Below are 26,638 nucleotides of genomic sequence, written 5' to 3' on the forward strand. Positions count from 1 at the left end.
GGTCCTTTCCTGGACCCAGCAGGGGGCTGTCGGGGTCGTGCTGACACATATTCTCGTGGGTGAAGCACATTTGCTGCCTTTCTTTTTGTTTCTTCCAGAATGCCTGCGTTTTTGGTGACCATCAGCTTGTTCCTGCTTGTTCACTCTGCAGGTGAGTCGCCTTTCAAAACAACTTTGTGGCATTTCAAAATTGAAGCAGCCTTGGGGGTGAGGAGGAAAACAGTTGTTTGGAGAATAAATTAAAACAAACAAGCAAATGACTTAATCTCTCTGAACCTCTGTTGAATGGAGATAACAAACACCTGCTGTAATTTTTCACAAGAAATGACAAAGAGCAGCGGGGGAAATATGACAGACACAAAACATAAAGCATCATTGTTTATTTTACTTTCTTTTTTTCTTTTAATGATTTAATGATTTAGTTTGTCCATTTGAGACCATATCTGGATGACTACACTTATTTGCTTATAGTGTAAACCACTCCAAGCAAAAAAAAAAATCTAGACCTCTCCCTTCAAGTGCCTCTGACAAGTGTCCAATTTATAGTTTAGTATCACAACATATTTGAAATCAGGTTTGTCTTGAAAAATCTGGATGGGCAGTCAACACAGGGCTTATATAACTCTTTGTACTAAATTCTTCAAAAATTTTGGGGATAAACATCATGTAAATGTTGAAAATAATTATGTGATTCAGCTAACCGAAAGTATGTAATTAAAAAATTTCAGGGAAACAAACAAACATGTATCCAAAACCTGTAATATGATAACTACTCCACAAAATGATCGAATGCATTTATGGTCTTCAGGCATATGCCATCTCTCAGTGACCTTCAGCAGTCCTGCCAGTCTCTGGAAGGTGACAGCAGCCTGAAGGCATCCTCGGGCTCCAAGGTCACCTCAGGAGTTAGCTCAAGGCCTGGTCACCCAGCTTACATTTACTGGCTCTTGATACTTGATTTCCTGTCTTTCTCTTTCTCTCTCTCTCTCTCTCTCTCTGTGTGTGTGTGTGTGTGTGTGTGTGTGTGTGTGTATAGAAGGGAGCAGTAAAGTATATCTGTCCCACACAGAGTCTGAAACAAGCCAACCAAATACATTAAAGGGACAGATGTGTACATGGTTGAGAGACAGACAATGTGTCTGATGGTTATAATAATATCTTATATTTTGTATGAAAATTGAGAACCTAACCCTATGTGCTGTTACTATAGCAGGTGCTTTAGACATAGTTTCTTTCTACAGTTTTCAAAGTATTTTTCTACATGATTAGCTTTTTGCCTCAATCTCCTCTTGATTAGAGCCTGGGAAGCTAAGGGCACAATGGTCTAGAAATAACACAGATTGAAACAAAGGAGTATTCAGGTTCAAGTAGGACCATCTGTAGACACATCAGGCAGAAGTTGGCTTTTATGTTACCAGTTACATCATCGGTAGATCGTGTTTCATGATTCGTTGGCTGGAAAGCGTCTTTGGATTCCTGAGTCTGAGACCTTTTCTCTTGGGGCTGGAAAGGGTACAGCTGTAGCAAGACTTCCTGGGTGTAACCCAAGAAGTTAGAATCAAGGACTCCCTCATGGATAAGCTGCATATTCTCGTAAGTACGATGGGGCTGGAAGCAGCTTACTAAAGTATCCAACCATCTGGCCTACTCCTTCTGTCTTTCTGGAAAATGACTGAGTCATATCATTAAAAACAATCCGTAAGATCCCGAGGTATTTCATAACAACCATGGGTCAGGTGTTATTATCCCTAATTATACAGGAGGAAACTTAGAGAAATTAAGTAACTGGCCTGATGCCAAATGACTGGTAGGGTGAGGGGATGGAACTAGAACTAGAACTTGGATTTACAATCCAGACTAGGAATTTTTAAAAAATTAGAATATACTGCTTCTTGATTATAACCACATCAGACAAATAATACAAATTTAGGCAAGAAAGCACTTAATTTTTTATATGTAAATCCATCCTTCTGTAGTTTATGCAAGTTATTTCTCCCTGCCTCCTTCCTTCCATTCTCATCTGTCTTCCTTTATACTCATTCAATCATTCATTCAAATAGCCATTGATCCATTCATCAAACTTTAGTGAGTGCCTGCTGTTAGGAAATGAAAGAATGCTTTTCAGATGAAGGGTTCTGGAGCCAGATTGCCTGGATTTAAATCATAGCTTTATTACTCACTCACTAGCTGTGTATCCCTCAGCAACTTAACCCCAGTGTGTCTTGGTTTATCTCAGTAGTAAATTGAGAGTGATAATAGCACCTACCTCAGCATTTGTATGCAGATTAAATGAAAAGGACACAGAGAAAGTTCTTAGAATCTGTCTAGCACATTGTAAACACTTGATAAATGTTACCTGTTATTTTTATTCTGTGTCCAGTCTTATGCCAGGCACTGGTGAAGCAAGGATGGTCTAGGCATGGTCTTTGCCCTCCGTGGACAGTCCTAACTCTGCCCCCAGTCACGTGGCTGCCATTTCACCAAGGAGCAGATTGCATTTGTTATTCAGCTGGAATGTCTCCCTGGCCGCTGCTTGCTGAGCTACCCACCAAAAAACCCACTGCCTGAACTGGTGGCTTGGAAATCCCTTGCCTACTAACTTTCCTCATTAGGATGTGACCTTTGTGCTCCACCTATTTTTTTTCTTCTATTTCCTCTCACCTCATTATTTATCCTCATGTAGGCTCACGCTGACCAACTTTTCCTCTGTTCCGTTGCTTGTTACCTGTGCAGTGTCTCTCGGAGGGAACAAAAATGCCTTCTCATTGAAATCCCTGCTTTCATAATGCTTATCTCATTATTCTGTCATACTTTCACTGGGAATTCACTTTGTCTTTTAGGCTCAAAATTTGATAACTATGACCCTAAACGTCCTTTTTAAACTGGGAGGTCTTGTTTCTCTCTATAGCTCTGCCACAAGCTTACTGTGTAACTTTGAGCAACTTTGCTTCCTGGGCATCAGTAGCAGAGACATTTTACAAAAGCATTATTATTTAGGAGCCGGGTAGATAGCTAAATAACAGAGCGAATGCTCCGGTTGAAGTGGGAAGTAGATAGAGTGCCACTGATTTGGTCTTCACCTGGTCATCAGTGGCAGCTTCCGGGGTGGGCTTGGAAGAAGATAGCTTGAAAACATTGAAGCAGACGATCTCAAAACTTTCCTCCGACTACGCTGTATGAGAATTCTTTTTAGTACCGTGATTCTGTGACTAGTACATAGTGCACAACTGCGTTCCCCACAGTCCTTTCCGTGTGCCTTCCCGAACTGCTGAAGTTGGACAGCAAAACAGAACAGAACAAGCAAAACCCCTGCGTTTCCAAGATTCCATGGCACCTGGAGTTCTGGGTGTGACTTTTAGCTCTGCCAATCAGGTGCACTTACTCAAGGATTAAAGTGGGGACTGACTTAGATGGGGAGAGAGGTGACAGTGCATATGGCATCCTTTCTTTTGCCTGCATGAATCCGGTAGATGCAACTTGGCCCTGGAGCCAACTGCTACAGTGATGATTTCCTGATTTACCAGCTTCCTGATGTGATAGGAAACACTGGAAATGTAGTGGTTGAGAGCTACAGTTGCTAACCAAAAAGTCAGCAGTTGGAATCCACCAGGTGCTCCTTGGAAACCCTATGGGGCAGTTCTTTGTCCTGTAGGGTCATTAGGAGTCAGAATCGACTCGACAGCAATGGGTTTTTTTTTTTAATGTGACAAAGGCGGCAGCTCCACTGGCAGACCAGGTGTGCCATGTGGTTCTGAGCCTAGCATAATTCACAGAACAGAGTACACACAGTCCAAGACTCACCTTCCATGCTCTCCTTTGGGTTCATTCCTCCAGTCTTCCAGGGATTTTGCCAACACCTATTTCCCTGTGCTAAATCCCTCTCTGGTTAAAACAGCTAGAACAATTTCTCCCCCATCCCTTCACCCCAGAAAAAAAAAATTTTTTTTTTTTTTTCCCCGAGGGTGATATTATTCATTTTATAGGTCCATCTGTCGTTTGGCTGAAAGGTGACATCTGGGAGTGGTTTGAGTCCCAAGTTTAAAGAGTATCTCAGGGCAATAGTCTTGGGGGTTCATCTAGTCTCTACTGGTCCAGTAAGTCTGACCCTTTTTTTTGGTAGGAATTTAAGATTTAGAACCATTTCTTTTATCCGTTATTAAATCCCTTCTGATGCCGTGTTCACTGGTCTTTATAGGTACTTCACTAACTTCATTTCTTCTTTGACATTCTCAGTGTCTACAGAAGAGTTACTGGCCTACCCTTTCACTGATGTTACCCTCTCCTGCCATTTCTCCTTTGTGAAAGACACAGAAAATCTTGAGTTTTCATGGATAAGAGAAGACATCAAAGAGGAATATGAGGTAGAGAATGATAAGGAATACTACCGCTTTTTCAGGTACTATGATTTTTTGATGTTTTCTCAAAGTTGGTTTACCAGTTTCGCAATAACACAGAGCAACTAGAGGGCCAAAACTCCTTGTATGAGGGAAGAGTCTCTGTGGATCGGGCTGAAATTTCTGAGGGGTCACTATCTCTTTTACTACGAAATGTCTGTTTCATGGATGAAGCTATCTACACGTGCTCAGCCGTCACGCCAAATGGAAGAGGTGAAAGTAAGATTAAGTTAATAGTAGAAGGTAAGAGAATTTATTGATAAACTTGGTTTCAAGCTGTGTCTCTGTTCATTAAGAATAAGTTTTTGCTTCTGCTCAAATTGTTACAGGCTCTTTTTATTTCCACCATGACAGTCAGGTGTTTGAAATGTCAGTTCATCTTATAAAAATATTGCTCTGAACAAAAGGTGCTGTGTCCGCACATGCTGACATCATTCAAACAAACAAAAATTGGTCTCGTTCCTAAATCTCCAAACAAATTGTAAAACTGAGAAACCAGAATGTGACATAGCATAGTAATCCTACATTAAAACTCTGAGATACAGGGTGTGCTTTAGTGAGAAGAGCCCTGGATGAGAATCAGGAGGCCCAGGTTCTAATTCTAGATGACTCTGGGCAACTCATTTAGCTTTTCTTGGCTTCACTTTTCTTACTATTAAATGAAAATGGGACAGGAGTAATGATTCTCCACAGTGTTCCAGGGGTCTTCACCCTTCATGAAATTCCACAGAAGCTGTCCTCTCCCTACGAGAGACCAGATGGGAGCAGGGAGTTGTGGCACAATTTCTCCAATTAAAGAGTGGGAAGACATGGCAAGGTGGTGAGGCTGATTCACTGTCTTCTCTGATTCTTAGCAAAGTATCTGAGGTCAGCAGAGCTATGGAATGAAACTTCCAAAAAGGGGAAGATTCTGAAAATAAAGACAGCAGTGATAGGTGAGCCCAGGAGGGTAGAGGCACACATGTATTTTGTCCTTCTCTCATTATGTTTAAATCAGAATTTTAGCTGCAGTGAACCTCAAGATGTGTTGCCTGAACCCACCCCCCCCCCCAAAAAAAAACCCAAACCCGTCACCACTGAGTTAATTCCAACTCACAGCAACCCTATCTGGCAGAGTAGAACTGTTCCCATAAGGTTTCCAAGGAGCTGCTGGTGGATTTGACCTGTAGACCTTTTGGTAGCCAGCGGGGCTTCATGTGTTGCCTACATAGGGGTTAATGTAAAAACTCTGGGCAAGATTTCTGCTAGCTTGAGCCTCCTGGGGCTGAAATAAAAAAAGAGACTAATTGTTTTGTTATTTTTTTTCCAACCAGACTCTGAAATGCCACAGGTGCACTTTGATAGGCTTGATGATGAGGATGTGGCTACGTGCATCTCCAAGGGTTGGTACTTCACACCCAATGTGACCTGGCTGGACCGGACAGAGAGGGACCTGAGCAACCACAGTACCGTGGAGGTCCTGGAGGAACAGATGAACGGCTCCTATAGGGTGTTCTCCGTCCTGAAATACCGTGTCAAGTTAAATGGGAAGTATGTCTGCTGAATAACAGAGACAGACGTGAACAATCAGCCCTTCAGAATCATCCGCAAGTACCCAAGTAAGTGGAAATCCGAAGCAAGAGTGAAAGTAGGGCACATTTAGCCACACAGGAGTCATCATTCATTAATATTTACTGAATGCCAAATGCATCAGGCACTCCTGGGCACGTTCGGGATTTAAAGAAACATCAGGAACATAAGCGTGTAGCCTGGGGCAAGAGGAGATAAATGGTCCCTTACCATGTGCCTGGCACTTAACATACATCATTTTAAATCCTTGTCTCAGCCCTACAAGGTAATTGTCATTACTATCCCCCTTTTATTTGAGGAACCCAAGAAGTTAAATAATTTGACTAAGGACACAGCATGTAAGCACAAGAGTCAGGATTCAAATCCACGTCCTTCTAAATCCAAAGTTCACATACTTTATTTTCCTTATACCACACTGCATTTGTGTCGTGAATAAATCTAAGTCATGTAAGTTTGAGGAGGGGAGCACCTATGTGATAAGTATTGAGACGAGAAATGAAGCTACCACTCCCTTTCATGAACCTTGGACAGTCTTAAGGTCGCCATATCAAAGGTGGTCTAGATGCGCTCTGTGGAACCCTACAGTTCCTTGACAGAGTCCCTAAGAGAATGTTTGGTGGATAAATTGTTGGATGTCTACACTTTTACTTCTAAACTCTGTTCCAGGATCCCTCAAGGAAGGATTCAGAGACTTGAAAAAGAGTATAAGAAAAGAAACATGTATTTATTCAACATGTATTTTCGCATGCTTCATGACTTAGTTATCTAGTGCTGCTATAACAAAAATACCACAGGTGGAGGGCTTTAACAAAAGGAAGTTTGTTATCTCACAGTCTATTAGGCCGTAAGTCCAAATTCAGGGCACCAGCTCCAGGGGAAGGGTTTCTTTCTCTGTCTGCTCTGGAGGAAGGTCCTTGTCACCAATCTTCCCTTGTCCTAGGAGCTTCTCTGCGCAGAGACATTGGGCCCGAATGACGTACTCTGCTCCTGGCACTACTTTCTTGGTGGTATGAGGTCCTCCATGTCTCTCTGCTTGCTTCTCTCTTTTATATCTCAAAAGAGATTGACTTAAGACACGACTTAATCTTGTAGACAGAGCCCTGGCTCATTAATATAACTGCCTCTAATCCTGCCTCATTAACATCATAGAGGTAGGATTTACAATGCAGAGGAAAATCACATCGGATGACAAAATGGTGGACAATCACACAATACTAGGAATCATGGACTAGCCAAGTGGACACACATTTTTTGGGGGGACACAATTCAATCCATAACACCTTATTTAACCCCACAGTGACCTGTGAGGGGGATACTAATATTATTCTATTTAGCGATAGAGGAAACAGGCTAAGAGAAGTTGAATTACTTACCCAAGGCTACACAGCTGATGAGGAGTCCTGGTGGCACAACGGTTAAGCACTTGGCTGCTGACCAAAAGGTTGGCTGTTTGAACCAACCCAGTGGCTCCTTGGAAGAAAGACCTGGTGACCTGCTCCCATAAAGTTTACAGCTTAGGAAACGCTGTGAGGTAGGTCTGCTCTGTCACAGGGGGTCGCTGTGAGTTGGAATTGATTTGACAGCACCCAACAACAACAATGACACAGCCGATAGGAGTCCCTGGGTAGTGCAAACAGTTAACGTGCTTGGCTGCTAACTAAAAGTTCAGAGGTTCAAGTCCATCCAGGGGTGCCTTACAAGAAAGCCCTAACGATCTACTTCCAAAGAAATCAGCCATCGAAACCCTTATGGAGCACAATTCCACTCTGACATACATGGGGCCACCGTGAGTCAGAGTTGACTCAGTGGCAAGTGGTTTGTTTGTTTGTTTACACAGCGGGTAAGTGTTAGAGCCCAGGTTTTAAAACCAGGTCTAACTACTAAGAAAGGCCTGTGTACTTACCACTGTACCAGGGTTGGCTCGGGGGTCTTAAGTTTCTTGGGTGATAGCATCATTAGCCTCCAGCAGAGGCGACTGATCTGTGCTGCCACGTGCAACCCCACCTGCCCCTCCATCGAGGTGATGGTGATGAGCAAACTTGTACCATAAACTAATTCCTTCTCTTTCTCTGCCTCCCTGACTTAGATCCTTACCAAGACCCTCTTGGAAGGTTGAAGCAAAGACTTTAGCCATCACAGGGAGGAGAGATAATTGTCTAAAATCTTACAGCCTCTATGTAAAAAGTGTTAAGGGGGTCTGACATCATACAAGGGCTGGCTGGTCACCTTTCAGGTCGAGTCTATGTGGACCTGGCCATTAATCAAGACATTCAAGACATTATTGCATCCTGGATCTCCCAAGAGCTAGATAGGTTACCTTGAGCAAGTTACTTAACTTCTCCATGTCTCAGTGCCCTCCTTTATAAACTGGCAGTGATAATATTATGTGTCTGAGAAAGTTGTGAGAATTATATATGTGAAGCACCTAGAATGTGCTTGACGTGTGGTGGCAAGCAACTACAGTTGTGTTCTGTGTTGGCAAATGTATTTTCACAAGAAGGTTCAGAATGGTGAGGTGAAGCAGGAACTCTCCACAACCTTTCTGGAGAGAAATCTGGCAACATATATCAACAGCCTTAGATAGGTTTATACTCTTTAACCAGTAATTCCATTTTAAGGATTCTAATCTATGGAAATAATCAAAGACTGTCAAAGATTCACATAGAGGGGTACTCATTGGGGTACTACAATACAGAAATTTTTGGGAAAAAAAACCTTAAACATGAGTAAGTTTTGCTATAGCCACTTAGTAGAATATTACACAACTGTTAAAATTATTTATCTGAGTTTTTAATACCATGAGGAAAGGCTCACAATATAATGTTAAACTAAAAAAGCAAGAAGCAAGCTTCTTTGCATAGCAGGAGTCCAAGTTGTTTAAATGTATACAGACAAAAAATATAGGAAATATTATTATTATTATCATAATTATTGACAATAATTACTGGTCACCTCATGGCAAGATTATAGGCCATTTTTATTTTCTTTGTACTTTTCTGTTTCTGTTTTTTTTTTTTACAAGATTCTATAATAAACGTGTTATTTTTATAGTCCAAGAGAAGTTACACTTTAAAAAATCTTTTTAAATATCTTTATTGAAATATAATTAACAGACCATAAAATTCACCCATCTGAAATGTACAATTCAGTTGTTTTAGTATATCACAGAGATGAGCAACCATCACCATAATCTAATTTTAGAATATTTTCATCAGTCCAAACAGAAGCCCCACATCCATTAGCAGTCATTCCCCATCCTCCCCACCGCACACCAAGTCCTAGGCAACAACTAATCTACTTTCTGCCTCTATAGATTGGCCTATTTTGGACCTTTCTGTAAGTGGGATAATACAATATGTGGTCTTTTGTGACTGGTTTCCTTTACTTAGCATATTGTTTTCTAGGTTCATCCATGTTGTAACACGTATCAGTACTTCTTACCTTTTTATTGCCAAATAATATTCCATTATCTGATTATACCAAAGGAGCCCTGGTGGTGCATTGCTAACTAAAAGGTTGGCAGTTTGAACCCACCAGCTGCTCTGAGAGGGAAAGATGTGGTGGTCTACTTCCATAAAGATTTACAGCTTTGGAAACCCTATGGAGCAGTTCTACTGTGTCCTATAGGGCTAAGAACCAGAGTTGACAACGGGTTTTTTGGTTTATATGATTATATCACATTTTATTTATCCATTTATCAGTAGTTAGAGATTTGAGTTTCCACTTTTAGGCTATTATAAAAAATGTTGCTATGAACATTTGTGTATAAGTTTTTGTGTGGACATATGTTTTCATTTCTTTTAGGTACATTCCTAGGTGTGAAATTGCTGGTAACTTTTTTTTAACCTGCTCAGGAGCTGCCAGACTCTTCTTCAAAGAGGCCACGTTATTTTACATTCCCACCAGCAATGTATGAGAGTTCCAATTTCTCAACATCCTTGTGAGCACTTGTTATTATCTGCCATTTTGATTAAAGCCATCTAATGGTGAAGTAAGGAGCCCTGGTGGCACTAGTCAAGTTCTCTGCTGCTAAGGGAAAGGTCAGTGGTTTGAACCCACTGATACTCTAAAGAAGAAAGATGTGGCAGTCTTCTTCCATAAAGATTACAGCCTTGGAAACCCCGTAGGGCAGTTCTATTCTATCCTATAAGTTCACTATGAATGGAATCAACTGAACGGCAATGGGTGGGTGGTGGTGAAGTGGTATCACATTTTGGTTTTGTTTCACATTTCCCTGATGGCTAATGTTAAGCATCTTTTCATGTGCTCATCGGTCATATGTATATTTTCTTTGGAGAACTGTTTATTTAAATCCTTTGTCCATTTTTAAATTGGGTTAACTTATTATTGAGTTGTAAGAGTTCGGTATTCTGGATACTGGTATCTTATCAGATATATGATTTGCAAATATTTTCTTCCATTCTGTAGGTTGTTTTTTACTTTCTTTATGATGTTCTTTGAAGCAGTTAAGTTTCTAATTTTGATAAATTCTAGTTTATCAATGTTTTTCTTTGGTTGTCTGTGTTTTTGGTGTCATATCTAAGAAATTATTGCTGAATTCCACATCACAAAGATTTTCACCTATGTTTCCCTTTAAGAGTTTTATAGTTTTGGCTCCTACAGTTAGGTCTATGATCCATTTTGAGTTAATTTCTGTTTATGGTTTAAGGCAGAGGTTCAACATTGTTCTTTTGTATGTGGATATTCAGTTGTTCCAGTACCAGTTGTCGAAAACACTGTTTTCCCCCCATTGAATTGCCTTGCCATCCTTGTTGAAAATCAATTTGACCATAAATGTAGGTTTATTTCTGGATTCTCAATTCTATTCCAAATTCCAAAAAACCAAACCCATTGCCATCAAGTCGATTCTGACTCATAGCAACCCTATGGGACAGAGTACAACTGCCCCACAGAGTTTCTAAAGAGACCCTGGTGGATTTGAACTGATGAACTTTTGGTTAGCAGCCATGGCACTTAAGCACTACCCCCCAGGGTTTCCATTCTATTCTATTCCATTCCATTGTTCTGTATATCTGTCCGTATGCCAGGGCCACACTGTCTTGATTAATGCAGCTTTCTACTAAGTTTTGAAATTGGGAAGTTTGAGTCCTCCAAATTTGTTCTTCCTTTGCAAGATTGTTTTGGCTAGTCTTGTATTGGCATCTCCATATAAATTTTAGCATCAGCTTGTCAGTTTTTGCAAAAAAAGGCAGCCGAGATTTTCATAGGGAACATATTGAATCTGTAGACCAATTTTGGGATTGTTGCCATCTTAACAATATTAAGACTTCCAGTCTATGAACACAGGATGTCTTTCCACTTATTCAGGTCTTCTCTAATTGCTTTCAATGATGTTTTGTAGTTTTTAGTGTACAAGACTTGTACTTCTTTAATTTATTCCTAACTATTTTATTCTTTTTGGTGCTTTGTAAACAGAATTGTTTTCAATCAATTTCAGAAGTGGTCCCTTAATTCCAAATTGGACATTTGGAATGTTCATTGCTAATGTAAAGAAATATAATTGAATTGGCATGTTGATTTTGTACCCTGAAGCCTTGCTGAATTTATTAGTTTTAATAGTGTTTTTGTGGATTCTTTACGATTTTCCACATACAAGATCATATCATATGTGAATAGGGATAGTTTTACTTATACCTTTTCAATCTGAATGACTTATATTTCATTTCCTTGCCTGATTTTCCTGGCTAGACCCTCTCATACACGTTCATTAGGAAAGGCAAGAATGGACATCCTTGTCTTACTCCTGATCTTAGAGGGAAAGCATTCAGCTTCTCATGAGTAAGGATGATGTTAGCTGTGGGTTTCTCATAAATGGTCTTTATTATATTGAGGAAGTTCTCATTTATTGCTAGTTTGTTGAGTGTCTTTAAAAGGGTGTTGGATTTTGCCAAATGCTTTTCCTGAATCTATTGAGATGATCGTGTGATTCTTACCTTATATTCTATTAATATGGTGTAACACTGACTGATTTTTGTATGTTGAGCCAAAAACATTACATACTGGAAAAAATCCCACTTGGTCATGGTATAGAATCTTTTTTATATGTTGCTGGATCCAATTTGCTAGTATTTTGTTGACGATTTTTTTTATCTATGTTCATAAGAGATATTACTCTACAGTTTTCTTGTGATATCTCCATCTGACTTTGATATTAGAATAATACTGGCCTTATAGAATGTGTTGAAATATGTTCCCTTCTCTTCAGATTTTTGAAAGAGTTTGTGAAAAATTAGTATTAATTCTTCTTTAAACATTTGTTATAATTCACCAGTGACATCATCCGGGTTTGGACTTTTCTTTTTGGGAAGTTTTAAATTGCTAATTCAATCTTTTTATATACAGGTCTATTTAGTTTTTCTATTTATTCTTGTGGAAACCCTGGTGGTGCAGTGGTTAAGTGCTACAGCTGTTAACCAAAAGGTCAGCAGTTCAAATCCACCAGGCGCTCCTTGGAAGCTCTATGGGGCAGTTCTACTCTGACCTAGAAGGTCAGTATGAGTTGGAATCGACTTGACGGCTATGGGTTTGGTTTTCTTTGGTTATTTATTCTTGAGTCAGTTTTGTGACTCAAGAATATTGTGTCTTTCAAAGACTTTGTCCATTTCACCTAAGTTGTTGAAATGTTTGGCATGCAAATTAGATTCCTTTATAATCCTTTTTATTTCTGTACTATCAGTAGTAATTCTGTCTGTTTCATTCCTGATTTTACTACGTTCAGTTGTCTCTCTTTTTTCTTGATCAATCCAGCTAAAGGTTTGCCAATTTTATTGATATTTTCAAGGAACCAAATCTTGGTTTTTTATTCATTTTCTCTATTCTTTATTTAATTTATTTTTGCTCTGTTGTTGTTGTTGTTGTTAGGTGCCATGGAGTCGGTCCCGATTCATAGCGACTGTGTGCACAACAGAATGAAACACTGCCCGGTCCGGAGCCCTCCTTACAATCGTTGTTATGTTGAGCTTATTGTCGCAGCCACTGTGTCAATCCACCTTGTTGAGGGTCTTCCTCTTTTCCACTGACCCAGTACTCTGCCAAGCATGATGTCCTTCTCCAGGGACTGATCCCTCCTGACAACATGTCCAAAGTATGTAATATGCAGTTTCGCCATCCTTGTCTCTAAGGAGCATTCTGGCCACACTTCTTCCAAGACAGATTTGTTTGTTCTTCTGGCAGTCCATGGTATATTCAATATTCTTCACCAACACCACAATTCAAAGGGATCAACTCTTCTTTGGTCTTTCTTATTCATTGTCCAGCTTTCACATGCATATGATGTGACTGAAAATACCATGGCTTGTGTCAGGCACACCTTAGTCTTCAAGGTGACATCTTTGCTCTTCAACACTTTGAAGAAGTCCTTTGCAGCAGATTTACCCAATGCAATGTGTCTTTTGATTTCTTGACTGCTCCTTCCATGGCTGTTGATTGTGGATCCAAGTAAAATGAAATCCTTGATAACTTCAATCTTTTCTCCGTTTATCATGATGTTGCTCATTGGTCCAGTTGTGAGGATTTTTGTTTTCTTTATGTTGAGGTGCAATCCATACTGAAGGCTGTGGTCTTTGATCTTCATTAGTAAGTGCTTCAAGTCCTCTTCACTTTCAGCAAGCAATGTTGTGTTATCTGCGTTAACGCAGGTTGTTAATGAATCTTCCTCCAATCCTGATGCCCTGTTCTTCTTCATATAGTCCAGCTTCTTATATTATTTGCTCAGCATACAGATTGAATAGGTATGGTGAAAGAATACAACCCTGACACACACCCTTCCTGACTTTAAACCAATCAGTATCTCCTTGTTCTGTCCGAACAACTGCCTCTTGAGCTATGTAAAGGTTCCTCATGAGCACAATTAAGTGTTCTGGAATTCCCATTCTTTGCAATGTTATCTATCCATAGTTTGTTATGATCCACACCGTCAAATGCCTTTGCATAGTCAATAAAACACAGGTAAACATCCTTCTGGTATTCTCTGCTTTCAGCCAGGATCCATCTGACATCAGCAATGATATCCCTGGTTCCACGTCCTCTTCTGAAACCGGCCTGAATTTCTGGCAGTTCCCTGTCGATATACTGCTGCAGCCGCTTTCGAATGATCTTCAGCAAAATTTTGCTTGCGTGTGATATTAATGATATTGTTCTATAATTTCCACATTGGGTTGGCTCACCTTTCTTGGGAATAGGCATAAATATGGATCTCTTCCAGTCAGTTGGCCAGGACACTGTCTTCCATATTTTTTGGCATAGATGAGTGAGCACCTCCAGCACGGCATCTGTTTGTTGAAACATCTCAATTGATATTCCATCAATTCCTGGACCCTTGTTTTTCACCAATGCCTTCAGAGTAGCTTGGACTTCTTCCTTCAGTACCATCGGTTCCTGATCATATGCCATCTCTTGAAATGGCTGAACATCAACTAATTCTTTTTGGTATAATGACTATGTATTCCTTCCATGTTCTTTTGATGCTTCCTGTGTCGTTTAATATTTTCCCCACGGAATCCTTCACTGTTGCAACTCGAGCCTTGAGTTTTTTCTTCAGTTCTTTCAGCTTGAGAAATGCCAAGTGTGTTCTTCCCTTTTGGCTTTCCATCTCCAGCTCTTTGCACATGTCATTATAGTACTTAACTTTGTCTTCTTGAGAGGCCCTTTGAAATCTTCTGTTCAGTTCTTTTACTTCATCAATTCTTCCTTTTGCTTTAGCTGCTCAACATTCAAGAACAAGTTTTAGAGTCTCCTCTGACATCTATCTTGGTCTTTTCTTTCTTTCCTGTCTTTTCAATGACCTCTTACTTTCTTCATGGATGATGTCCTTCCACAGATTGTCTGGTCTTCAGTCACTAGTATTCAATGTGTCAAATCTATTCTTCAGATGGTCTCTAAATTCAGGTGGGATATACTCAAGGTCATATTTTGGCTCCTGTGGACTTGCTCTGATTTTCTGCAGATCAATCTGAACATACCCATAACAAAAAAAAGACATTGAAGACATCATTAAAAAAAAAAAAAACAGATATGAATTACTTTAGGTGAAGGGAAAGATAGCACACAATACAGGGGAGGTCAGCACGATTGGACTAAGCCAAAAGCAAAGAAGTTTCCTGAATAAACTGAATGCTTTGAAGGCCAGCATAGCAGGAGCAGGGGTCTGGGGACCATAGTTTCAGGGGACATCTAAGTCAATTGGCATAATAAAATCTATTAAGAAAACATTCTGCATCCCACTTTGAAGAGTGGCATCTGGGGTCTTATACGCTAGCAAGCAGCCATCTAAGATGCATCAATTGGTCTCAACCCACCTGGATCAAAGGAGAATGAAGAACACCAAGGACACAAGGTGATTATGAGCCCAAGAGACAGAAAGGGCCACATAAACCAGAGACTACATCATCCTAAGACCAGAAGAGTTAGATGGTGCCTGGCTACAACCGATGACTGCCCTGACAGAGAACACAACAGAGAACCCCTGAGGGAGCAGGAGAGCAGTGGGATGCAGACCCTAAATTCTCATAAGACCAGACTTAATGGTCTGACTGAGACTAGAAGGACCCTGGTGGTCATGGCTCCAGACCTTCTGTTGCCCCAGGACAGGAACCATTCCTGAAGCCAACTCTTCAGGCATGGATTGGACTGGACAATGGGTTGGAGAGGGATGCTGGTGAGGAGTGAGCTTCTTGGATCAGGTAGACACTTGAGACTATGTTGGCATCTCCTGCCTGGGGGGGAGATGAGAGCGTGGAGGGGGTTAGAAGCTGGTGAAATGGACACGAAAAGAGAGAGTGGAGGGAAAGAGCGGGCTGTCTCATGGGGGGGGTGGCTAATTGGGAGTGTGTAGCAAGGTGTATATGGGTTTTTGTGTGAGAGACTGACTTGATTTGTAAACTTTCACTTAAAGCACAATAAAAATTATTAAAAACAAACTTCCCAACAAAAAAAAAAAAGCCCTGGTCCAGAAGGCTTCACTGGAGAATTCTACTGAACATTTAGAGAAGTGTTGTCACCAGTACTATTCAAACTATTCCAGAACACAGAAAAGGAGGGAATATTCCCACATTCATTCTGTGAAGCCAGCATAACCCTGATACCAAAATCTGACAAAGACACCAGTAAAAAATAAAATTACATACCAATATCCCTCATGAATATAGACACAAACATTCTTAACAAAATTTTAGCCAATAGAATTCAATAGCATATCAAATAAATAATACATCCTGACCAAGTGGGATTCATACCAGGTGTGCAAAGATGGTTCAACATTAGAAAATCAATCAATATAATCCACTACATAAATAAAACAATGATCGTCTCAATCAATGTGGAAAAGGCATTTGATAAAGTCCAACATCTATTCTTGATAAACAAAAATCCCAGCAAAAATAGGAATAGACAGGCAATTCCTCAACATAATTAAGGGCATATATAGAAAACCAACAGCCAACACTATTCTCAACAGAGACAGATTGAAAGCATTCCCCTTGAGAATGAGAACTAGACAAGGATGTCTTTTATCACCACTCTTATTCAATATTGTACTGGAAGTTCTAGCTAGAGCAATAAAGCAAGAAAGGGAAATAAAGGGCATACAAATTGGTATGGAAGAAGTAAAACTATTCTTACTCACGGATAACTTGATCCTGTACATAGAAAATCACAGACATGCCACAAGAAAGCTACTAGAACCAAAAGAAGAATTCAGCAAAGAGGCAAGGTACAAGATCAACATACAAAAATCAGCTGAATTCCTCTACACCATCAAAGAGAACTCTGAAAATGAAATCAAGAAAATAATACTACTTACAATAGCCCTGAAAAAGATAAAATACTTAGGAATAAATCTAACTAGAGAACATAAAAAACTTATACAAGGAAAACTACAAACACAACTGTAAGAGATAACTAAAAAGTTTTTCAATACTGGAGTAGGTGACTGAAGAATGTTGTTGAATATCTAGCCAGGTTCATATGTGTGTATTATTATATTCGCATCTGTCGGTTTGTCATATTGTGGTGGCTTGTGTGTTGCTGTGACACTGGAAGCTTTGTCATTGGTATTTCAAATACCGGCAGGGTCACCCTTGTTGAACAGGTTTCAGCAGAGCTTCCATACTAAGATAGACGAGGAAAAAGGACTTAGCAATCTACTTCTGAAAAATTGGCCAGTGAAAACCTTATGAATAGCAGCAGAACACTGATGTAGTGCCAGAAAATGAGCCCTTCAGGTTGGAAGACATTCAGAATGTGATGGAGCAAGAGCTGCCTCCTCAAAGTAGGATTGACCTTAATGACATGGATGGAGTCAAGCTTTTGGGACCTTCATTTGCTGATATGGCATGACTCAAAATGAGAAGAAACAGCTGCAAACATCCATTAGTAAGCTGAACGTGGAAGGTACAAACTATGAATCTGGGAAAATTGGAAGTCATCAAAAATGAAATGGAACTCATAAAGATTGATTTCCTAGGCATTAGTGACCTGAAATGGACTGGTATTGGCCATTTTGAACCAGACAATCATATGATCTACTATGCTGAGAATGACAAATTGAAGAGGAATGGTGTCACATTCATCGTCAAAAATAACATTTCACAGTCTATCCTAAAGTACAATGCTGTCAGTGATAGGATAGAATCCATATACCTACAAGGAAGACCAGTTAATACCGATATTATTCAAATTTACGCACCAACCACTAATGCCGAAGATGAGGAAATTGAAGACTTTTACCAACTTCTGCAGCCTGAAATTGATCAAACATGCAATCAAGATGCGTTGATAATTACTGGTGATTGGAATGTGAAAGTTGGAAACAAAGAAGAAGGATGGGTAGTAGGAAAATATGGCCTTGGTGATCAAAATGATGCTGGAGATCGCATGACAGAATTTTGCAAGACAAATGATTTATTCATTGCAAACACCTTTTTTTCAACAACATAAACAGCAACTATACATGTGCACCTCACCAGATGGAAAACACAGGAATCAAATCGACTATATTTGTGGAAAGAGAAAATGGAAAAGCTCAATATCATCAGTCAGAACAGCCAGGGGCTGACTGCAGAACAGACCATCAATTGCTTGTATGCAAGTTCAAGTTGAAGATGAAAAAATTAAAACAAGTCCATGAGAGCTGAAATACAGCCTTGAGTATATCCCACCTGAATTTAGAGACTATCTCAAGAATAGATTTGATGCATTGAACACTAATGGCCAAAGATCAGATGAATTGTGGGAAGACATCACAGACACCAGAAACCCTGGTGGTGTAGTGGTTAAGTGCTAGGGCTGCCAACCAAAGGGCTGGCAGTTCAAATCTGCCAGGCACTCCTTGGAAACTCTATGGGGCAGTTCTACTCTGTCCTGTAGGTTCGTTATGAGTCAGAACTGACTCGATGGCACTGGGTTTGGTTTTTTAGTTTTATCAAGGACATCATACATGAAGAAATCAAAAGGTCTTTTAAAAGACAGGAAAGAAAGAAAAGACCAAGATGGATGTCAGGAGAGACTATGAAGCTTGCTTTTGAATGTAGAGCAGCTAAAGGGAATGGAAGAAATAATGATGTAAAAGAGCTGGACAGCAGATTTCAAAGGGCAGCTTGAGAAGACAAAGTAAAGTATTATAACGAAATGTGCAAAGACTTGGAGTTAGAAAACCAAAAGGGAAGAACTTGCTTGGCATTTCTCAAGCTGAAAGAGCTGAAGAAAAAAATTCAAGCCTCAAGTTGCAATTTTGAAGGATTCTATGGGCAAAATATTGAATGACTCAGGAAACATCAAAAACAGATGTAAGGAATACACAGAGTCGCTGTACCAAAAAGAATTGGTTGACGTTCAATCGTTTCAAGAGGTAGCATATGATCAAGAACTGATGGTATTGAAGGAAGAAGTCCAAGATGCTCTGGGGCCATTGGCGAAAAACAAGGCTCCAGGAATTGACGGAATACTAATTGAGATGTTTCAACAAATGGTTGCAATGCTGGAGGTACGCACTCATCTATGCCAAGAAACCTGGAAGACAGCTACCTGGCCAATGGACTAGAAGAGAAACATATCTGTGCCCATTCCAAAGAAAGTGTTCCAACAGAATGTGGAAATTATCGAACAATATCGTTAATATCATATGCAAATAAAATTTTGCTGAAGATCATTCAAAAGCAGTTGCAGCGGTACATTGACAGGGAACTGTCAAATTCACGCCAGATTCAGAAGTGGATGTGGCATGAGGAATATCATTGCTGATGTCAGAAGGATCTTGGCTGAAAGCGGAGAACATCAGAAAGATGTTTACCTGTGTTTCATTGAATGTAAAAGGCATTCGACTGTGTGGATCATAATAAATAATGCATAACAGTGCTAAGAATGGGAATTCCAGAACACTTAATTGTGCTCATGAGGAACCTGTACATAGACAGTTGTTCAAACAGAACAAGGGGATACTGCATGGTTTAAAGTTAGGAAAAGTGTGCGTCAGGGTTGTATCCTTTCACCATACTTATTCAATCTGTATGCTGAGCAAATAATCCGGGAAGCTAGGCTATATGCAGAAGAACTCGGCATCAGGATTGGTGGCTCATTAACAACCTGGGATATGTAGATGACACACTTTGCTGAGAGCGAAGAGAACTTGAAGCACTTACTGATGAACATCAGAAACTACAGCTTTCAGTATAGATTACGCGTCAACATAAAGAAAACAAAAATCCTCACGACTGGACAAGAAGCAACATCATGATAAACAGAGAAAAGATTGAAGTTGTCAAGGATTTCATTTTAGTTGGATCCACAATTAACAGCCATGGAAGCAGCAGTCAGGAAATCAAATAATGTATTGCATTGGGCAAATCTGCTGCAAAGGACCTCTTTAAAGTGCTGAAAAGCAAAGATTGTCACTTTGATGACTAAGGTGTGTCTGACCCAAGCCAAGATATTTTCAATCACCTCATATGCATGTGAAAGCTGGATAATGAATAAGGAAGACTGAAGAAGAATTGACACCTTTGAATTATGGTGTTGGCGAAGAATATTGAATATATGAATATACCATATAGACCATCAGAAGAAGGAATAAGTCTGTCTTGGAAGAAATACAGCCAGAATGCTCCTTGGAAGCGAGGCTGGCCAGACTTTATCCCACGTACTTTGGCTATGTTATCAGGAGGGACCAGTCCTCAGAGAAGGACATCATGCTTGGTAAAGCAGAGGGTCAGCAAAAACGAGAAAGACCCTCCATGAGATGGATTGACACAATGGCTGCAATGATGGGCTCAAGCATAACAACAATTGTGAGGATGGCTGAAGACCGGGCAGTGTTTCATCCTGTTGTACATAGGGTTGCTATGAGCTGGGACCAACTGGCAGCTGTCTTAGCTATCTTAAAAAAACAAAAACAAACAAACAAAAAAAACCCTGCCATCAAGTTGATCCCGACTCATAGTGACCCTGTAGGACAGAGTAAAACTGCCCCATAGGGTTTCCAAGGAGCGCCTGGTGGATTCCAACCACGGACATTTTGATAAGCAGCCGTACCTCTTAACCACTACACCACCAGGGTTTCCGTCTTAGTTATTTAGTGCTGCTATATAACAGAAATACTACAAGTGGATGGCTTTAACAAAGAGAAATTAGTTTTCTCACAGTGTAGGAGGCTAGAAGCTAGAAGTCCGAATTCAGGGTGCCAGCTCCAAGGGAAGCCCTTGTCCGTCAGCTCTGGAGGGAGGTCCTTGTCATCAATCTTCTCTTGATCTAGGAGCTTTACAGCACAGGGATCTCAGATTCAAAGGACACCTGCTCCCGGCTCTTCTTGTTTGGTGGTAATGAGGCCCCCCTGTCTCCCTGCTCACTTCTCTCTTTTTTATCTCAAAAGAGATTGACTTAAAACACAACCTAGTCTTATAGATTGAGTCCTGCCTTGTTAACATAACTGCCTCTCATCCTGCCTCATTAACATCATAGAGGTAGGATTTACAACACATAGGAAAATCACAACAGATGACAAAATGGTGGACAATCACACAGTACTGGGAATCATGGCCTATCCAAGTTGACACATATTTTTGGGGGACACAATTCAATCCATAATAGCACCTAACAACAACATTATTACATTGTATTATATGGCAATAAACAGAATTCTTACTAGGTTTCAGTCACTCTTATAAGGCTTTAAATATATTTACTTATTTAATCCTCATGGGAACCCTATGAAGTAAATAATATTCTCATGTAAACAAGGTTACCAGATTTAGCAATTAAAAATACAGACTGTCCAATTAAATTTGAATTCCAGATAAACAATGCATATTGGCATACGTTTATACTAAGAAATCATTATTCTTCATCTGAAATCAAATTTAACTGGATGTCCTCTATTTTATCTGGCAACCCTACATATAAGAGATGAGAAAGCTGAGGCTCAGAGATGGTTGGGGGTAAGCATGTAACCTCTTTGGAAAATCAGAAAGAATAGAGAACTACCCCTTCTTTCATGGTTTCCATGTTCATCTGTAGAAGAGGGGGCCTTGGACTCATGGTCTATGAAGGCCCCTTCTTCTCCTATTGCTGTATGCCTTTTGCGAAGCCAGTTGAAGTCATTCATTTATTAATTCAATAAATATTGGTGGAACACCTTCTCCATGCCAGGCCTTGGCACTGCATTACGAAGATTAAGCTTTAAGACAGATTTTCCGCCCTCATGGAGCGTACGGCTTTGTGGGGAAAACACATAGTAAATGAGTGAGGACTGCAGAGTGTGGGCAGTCAGGATGGCGAGAAACTGGGTGCAGCAGGAGCCTGCATAGGGCACCCTCACCTGGGTTGGGAGGCCAGCATTGTGTAGGGCAGTGGTTCTACAGGTGTGATCCCCAGTGTGGGAGATTATTAAAAACCCAACTGCCGTTGAGTCGATTCCGACTTATAGCAACCCTATAGGACAGAGTAGAACTGCCCCATAGAGTTTCCAAGGAGCACCTGGTGGATTTGAACTGCCAACCCTTTGGTTAGCAGCCGTAGCACTTAACCACTACGCCACCAGGGTTTCCAGGAGATTATTAGAAACACAAATTCTCAGGCCCTACTCAGAAACTCCTGGATTAGGCCAACAATTTGTGTTTTAACAAGGCTTCCAGGTGATCCTGACCTACACGCACATTTGAGAACCTCAGGGGTGGTGAAGACACCCAGAACATCTCTGCCCTCTCCCTCCCTGTGGGGATGGGGTGCCATCTCCTCAAAGCCCTGCCCAGGGGCGTGATGAAAGCACAGCCCCAGGCTCTTTGCCCCAGTTCAGTGAAACAAGACTAACCAGTATGACTCATGGATTTAAATTTCCCGTTTTGAGTTGTCCTTCCCCGCAGAGGAAAGAAAAGCAGGGGTCACTTATTCCCCGGACTACTGAGCCTTTCCCACATATTCAGTAGTTAGTCAGAGGTATTTGAACGTTACATGGACCTTAGCCTCTCTTCCGGGAACACTAGAATAAGTTATTAACGAGCTGACTTCAAGGAAATCCCTGTTTTATGTCCACTCAAATTTCAACACATAAAGGTCCTGGAAACCTCTAAGAGGCCTCTATATTTTACTTTTCTTCACCTCCTTTTGTGGACTTATTGGTATAAGGTCCTTTGAGATTTGGCATCTATTTTTCCAGCTTCATAGCTCACTGTTTCTTAGCACAAAGCTGTTGTTCACTGCTCTGAGCTTACCGACTCCTGGTTTTTTTCGTACTGCCGATCCTTTGTACAGACTCTGCCTGTGCTTGGAATACCTTTCTCCTCTTGGTCTGCTTCCTGGACCCCTGCTCACCCTTCAGGATTTGGCTTAGACTTTAAACCCTCCTTAACTCTCCTGCTCCCATTTCCTTTCCCTCAATATTTCATTCTTTAAGTCGTTCACGAAGCATTTGTTGGGCTTCTGCTGTGTGCCAGCACTCGTTTAGTCACTGAGAATGTGGCGATGAACAAAACAAATCCTGCCCTTATGGACCTTAGGTACTACAGTGGGAGAAACAGGCAATAAACAACCAGATAATTAAGATATATATATAGCGTATCACTGTATGAGTCCACATACGTGAATTACAAAAACTTTGTTATTGCAAAATTGTTACGCTGTGAGAAGTCAGGATAGTAGTTACCCTTGGGGAGTAGCGAGGGGACAGTGACTGGAAGAGACCATGAGAAGAACCCTTGAGTGTTGCTAATTTTGTTTCTTGGTTCAGGTGCTGGTTCCATGGTTGTATTTGGTTTGTGAAAATTAATTGATCTGGGCATGTGTACACACTTTTCTATATGTATATTTCAATAAAAATAAAAAATATATAGTATATCAGATGGTGATTCGTGGTATGCAGAAAAATAAAGCATGAAAGGCAGATTGAAAAGAGGGGGATGGGGAAAGGGAGGCTGCAAGTTTAAAATAAGCTGGCCAAGGACAGCTTCCCTGAAAAGGTTAAATTCTAATAAAGATTTGAAGGAAGCGAGGGAGCCAGACCTTGAGGTGGACAATGGTTGGTGAATTTGAGGAGCACTAAGGGGGCCTGGTCACGCAGTGGTTAAGAACTATGGTGAGCTACGACTGCTAACCAAAAGGTCAGCAGTTCGAATGCATCAGCTGCTCCTTGGAAACCCTATGGAGTGGTTCTACTCTGTCCTATAGGGTTGCTATGAGCTGGAATTGACTTGATGGCAATGGGTTTGGCTGAAAGGTTTTGGATAAGGAGGCCTGTGGCTGGAATGCAGAGAGTGCATGAGAGAGCAGTAGGAGAGGAGATCAGAACCATATCAGAACCCTATAGGCCTCTGTAAGGGCATTGGCTTTTCCTCTTACAATGGTAAGGGGTGGGAAGCCATGGGAGGGTTTTGAACAGGAGTGTGAAATGATCTGACATTTTAAAAGAATCTCCCTGGCTACCCTTGAGAACAGACCCAAGCTGGGCAAGGGTGGGAACTGGATGGGCAATTGAAAGATTAGGGTTAATAATCCAGTAAGAGAAGATGGTAGGTTGATCTAGGAAAGTAGTAATGATGTGGTGAGAATAGAGTGAAATGTGGATATATTTTCGAAAATGGAGCAAATAGGATGTGGTAACAGATCAGATGTGAGATAAAGAGAAGAGTCACTGATGACCAAGATTTTTGCTCTGAGCAGCTGGAAGAGTGGAGTGGCAATTTAGTCTGATCAGGAAGATACAGAGTTTGGGTTGGGACATGTTAAATTGGAGATGCTATGCACGTTTGAGACATTTGAGGGGCAATGTTTAAATGCAAAGGGCGATTGGATTTGAAATTGGGATTCAGGGGAGAGGTCCAGGCTTGAAATATAAACCTGGGAGTTGTCAACCTGTAGATGGTATTTCAAATTATGAGACTAGATGGGATCACTAAGAGAGTGGCCATAGATAGAGAAAAGAAGCAGTCCAAGAACGGAGCCCTGGGACCCTACAACATCTACACATCATGGAGATGAAGAGGAACCAGCAAAGGAAATGGAGAAAGAGTGGACAGTCAAGTAGAATGAACTAGGAGAGTGGCATGACCTAGAAGCAAAAGTAGAAAATATTTTGAGGAGGAAGGAGCGATCAACTGTGTTGAAAGCTGCTGACAGGCCAGTAAAATGAGGAATGAGAATGGATTATTTGAGAGCGGGAATATGGACAACTTTGGGAGACTGAGGATAGATCGTTGGAGACAGTGAACTTATGGGACAGTTTGCTTTAAAGAGGAACAGAGAAATGTGTATCAGCTGACAAAGTAAAAAAAAAAAAAGATAGTTGCCATCAAGTCGATTTCAACTCGAGGCGATCCTATATGTGTCAGAGTAGAACTCTGCTCCGTAGGGTTTTCAATGGCTGATTTTTCAGAAGTAGATTGCCAGGCCTTTCTTCAAGGTGCCTGAGTGAACTCAAACTTCCTTTTGGTTAGCAGCCAAGTGTGTTAACTTTTTGCACTACCCAGGGACTCTAAGGGGTCTTGTTTTACCTTTTTTTTTCTTCAAATGGGAGACATAACAGCAGGTTGGTATGTTGATGAGAACAATGTAAAATTGATGCAGAAGAGGGGGAAGAATTGCTGAGTAATGTCTTTCGGGAGGCAGAGGGCATACGTAGGGCCTAGTGCACAAGTAGAAGTGTTTACCTTAGGTAAACCAGCAACGAAAATCAAGGAATAAGAGGTGAGCGGTTTAATAGAAGACAGTACCATGAAAGAGTTGTTGGGTGCTGTCAAGTCGGCTCTGACTCCTGGCCACCCCATGTGACAGGGTAGAATTGCCCCATAGGGTTTTCTTGGCTGTAATCTTTCAGGAAGTAGGTTGCCAGGTCTTTCTCCCACAGAGCTGCTGGGTGGGTTTGAACTGCCAACCTTTTGGTTAGCAGCCAAGCACTACATTGCACCACAATGTTAAAGTCTGACGCCATGGGATTTTAAACTGAAGATCTGTAGGGAGGAAAGAGGAAGAATGATCTGAGAAGCAAAAAATTCACCTATGCCCAGTATATAAAGGATGTTGGGAAGAAAACCGCCACCACCTGAAAAGACTATAGATGAAGAAGTGTTTTCAGAGGAGAGCCAGGTTTCAATGAGAGCAGGAAGCTGAGAGGAAATACTCAAAAAAAAAAAAAAAAAAAAGAGGTTGAGAATAGAAGAGGTTAACTGATGACTGACGGCAAGCATTTTGCTTCCATTTCCTTTCTTTCTTTGAAAGTTGGCAGGAAATATCCCATCCACTTCCCTCTTTTTTCTAATTGTTCCCAGCAAGTATTTGTTGAGTTCATGAATTAATGAGTAAATCAGAATTTCACTTTACACATAAAGGAGAGCTGTGGAGTGGTGAAAGAGATGAATTACAAGTTATCTGAGGTATACTGCTTTTTGGGGTGACAAAGAGAATTCATTTTTCACAATTGTCCTTTCCTTTGTGACTTTAAAAAAATGCATTATAGCTGAATGTTGACTTCCTCTGTTAACACAAAACTCGTGCCTGTCGTTTTTTCTCTCATTCTTTTGTCTTTTTTTTTTTTCTTTAACAGGGAGAAAGTATCCTTCTAACTACTATTAAGAGATCTGAATGACATCCCTCCACAGACCAAACTGTCTCCCCAGTGGAGCCACTGAAACTCCTGGCTTTTTCTTGCAAGCGATATTCTTTTTGTCTTAGGCACCTACCTGTCAGAAACAGAAAAAAAGGAGGTTAATAGGTCTAGTGTGTTGGATGTTGAGTAAAACAATAGGAACCCCTATATTTTGCCTCTTAGGTCTGTATGCTGAAGCCTAGTGTCTTTCTCTCTAATACTGTTTTATTTATAAGATTTAGTTTCATTTGGCTTTATACCTCTCACATGTTAAATTCTCTAAATAAAATTCCAAAATGTTAACTCCAAAAGAGAAAGACCATTAAAAGCCTGATGAACAATCTACTTTGCGTTTCATTGGTGTGCTGCTTCTGTGACAAGCAAATTGTTGGGAAGTTCAGGGCAGAGTGGGTTATTCCTAAGCCAGATTTTTTTTTTTAATAATGATGTTACATGTTTAATAATGATAATAATGATGTTACCTGAGAAAGGAGGCAGCTTCCAAAAAAAAAAAAAAAAAAGATTATGGATGAGAATTATTATATTTGTAAAAGACTTCTCTGGGCATTACTGGACTCAGTCAATGGAAATC

The 26,638-nt window shown here is 40.5% G+C and overlaps 1 long non-coding RNA gene across 1 annotated transcript; it reads left to right on the plus strand.

The window, feature by feature from the left end:
- LOC135231460 (uncharacterized) lies at positions 1-26,403 on the plus strand. Its single transcript, XR_010322148.1, has 3 exons — positions 1-151; positions 4,234-5,992; positions 26,005-26,403. It is a non-coding gene; the product is annotated as an uncharacterized LOC135231460 (long non-coding RNA).
- The last annotated feature ends 235 nt before the right edge of the window (positions 26,404-26,638 follow it).

Source organism: Loxodonta africana, chromosome 1 (assembly GCF_030014295.1).
Source record: "Loxodonta africana isolate mLoxAfr1 chromosome 1, mLoxAfr1.hap2, whole genome shotgun sequence".
Classification (NCBI taxonomy): Eukaryota; Metazoa; Chordata; class Mammalia; order Proboscidea; family Elephantidae; genus Loxodonta; species Loxodonta africana.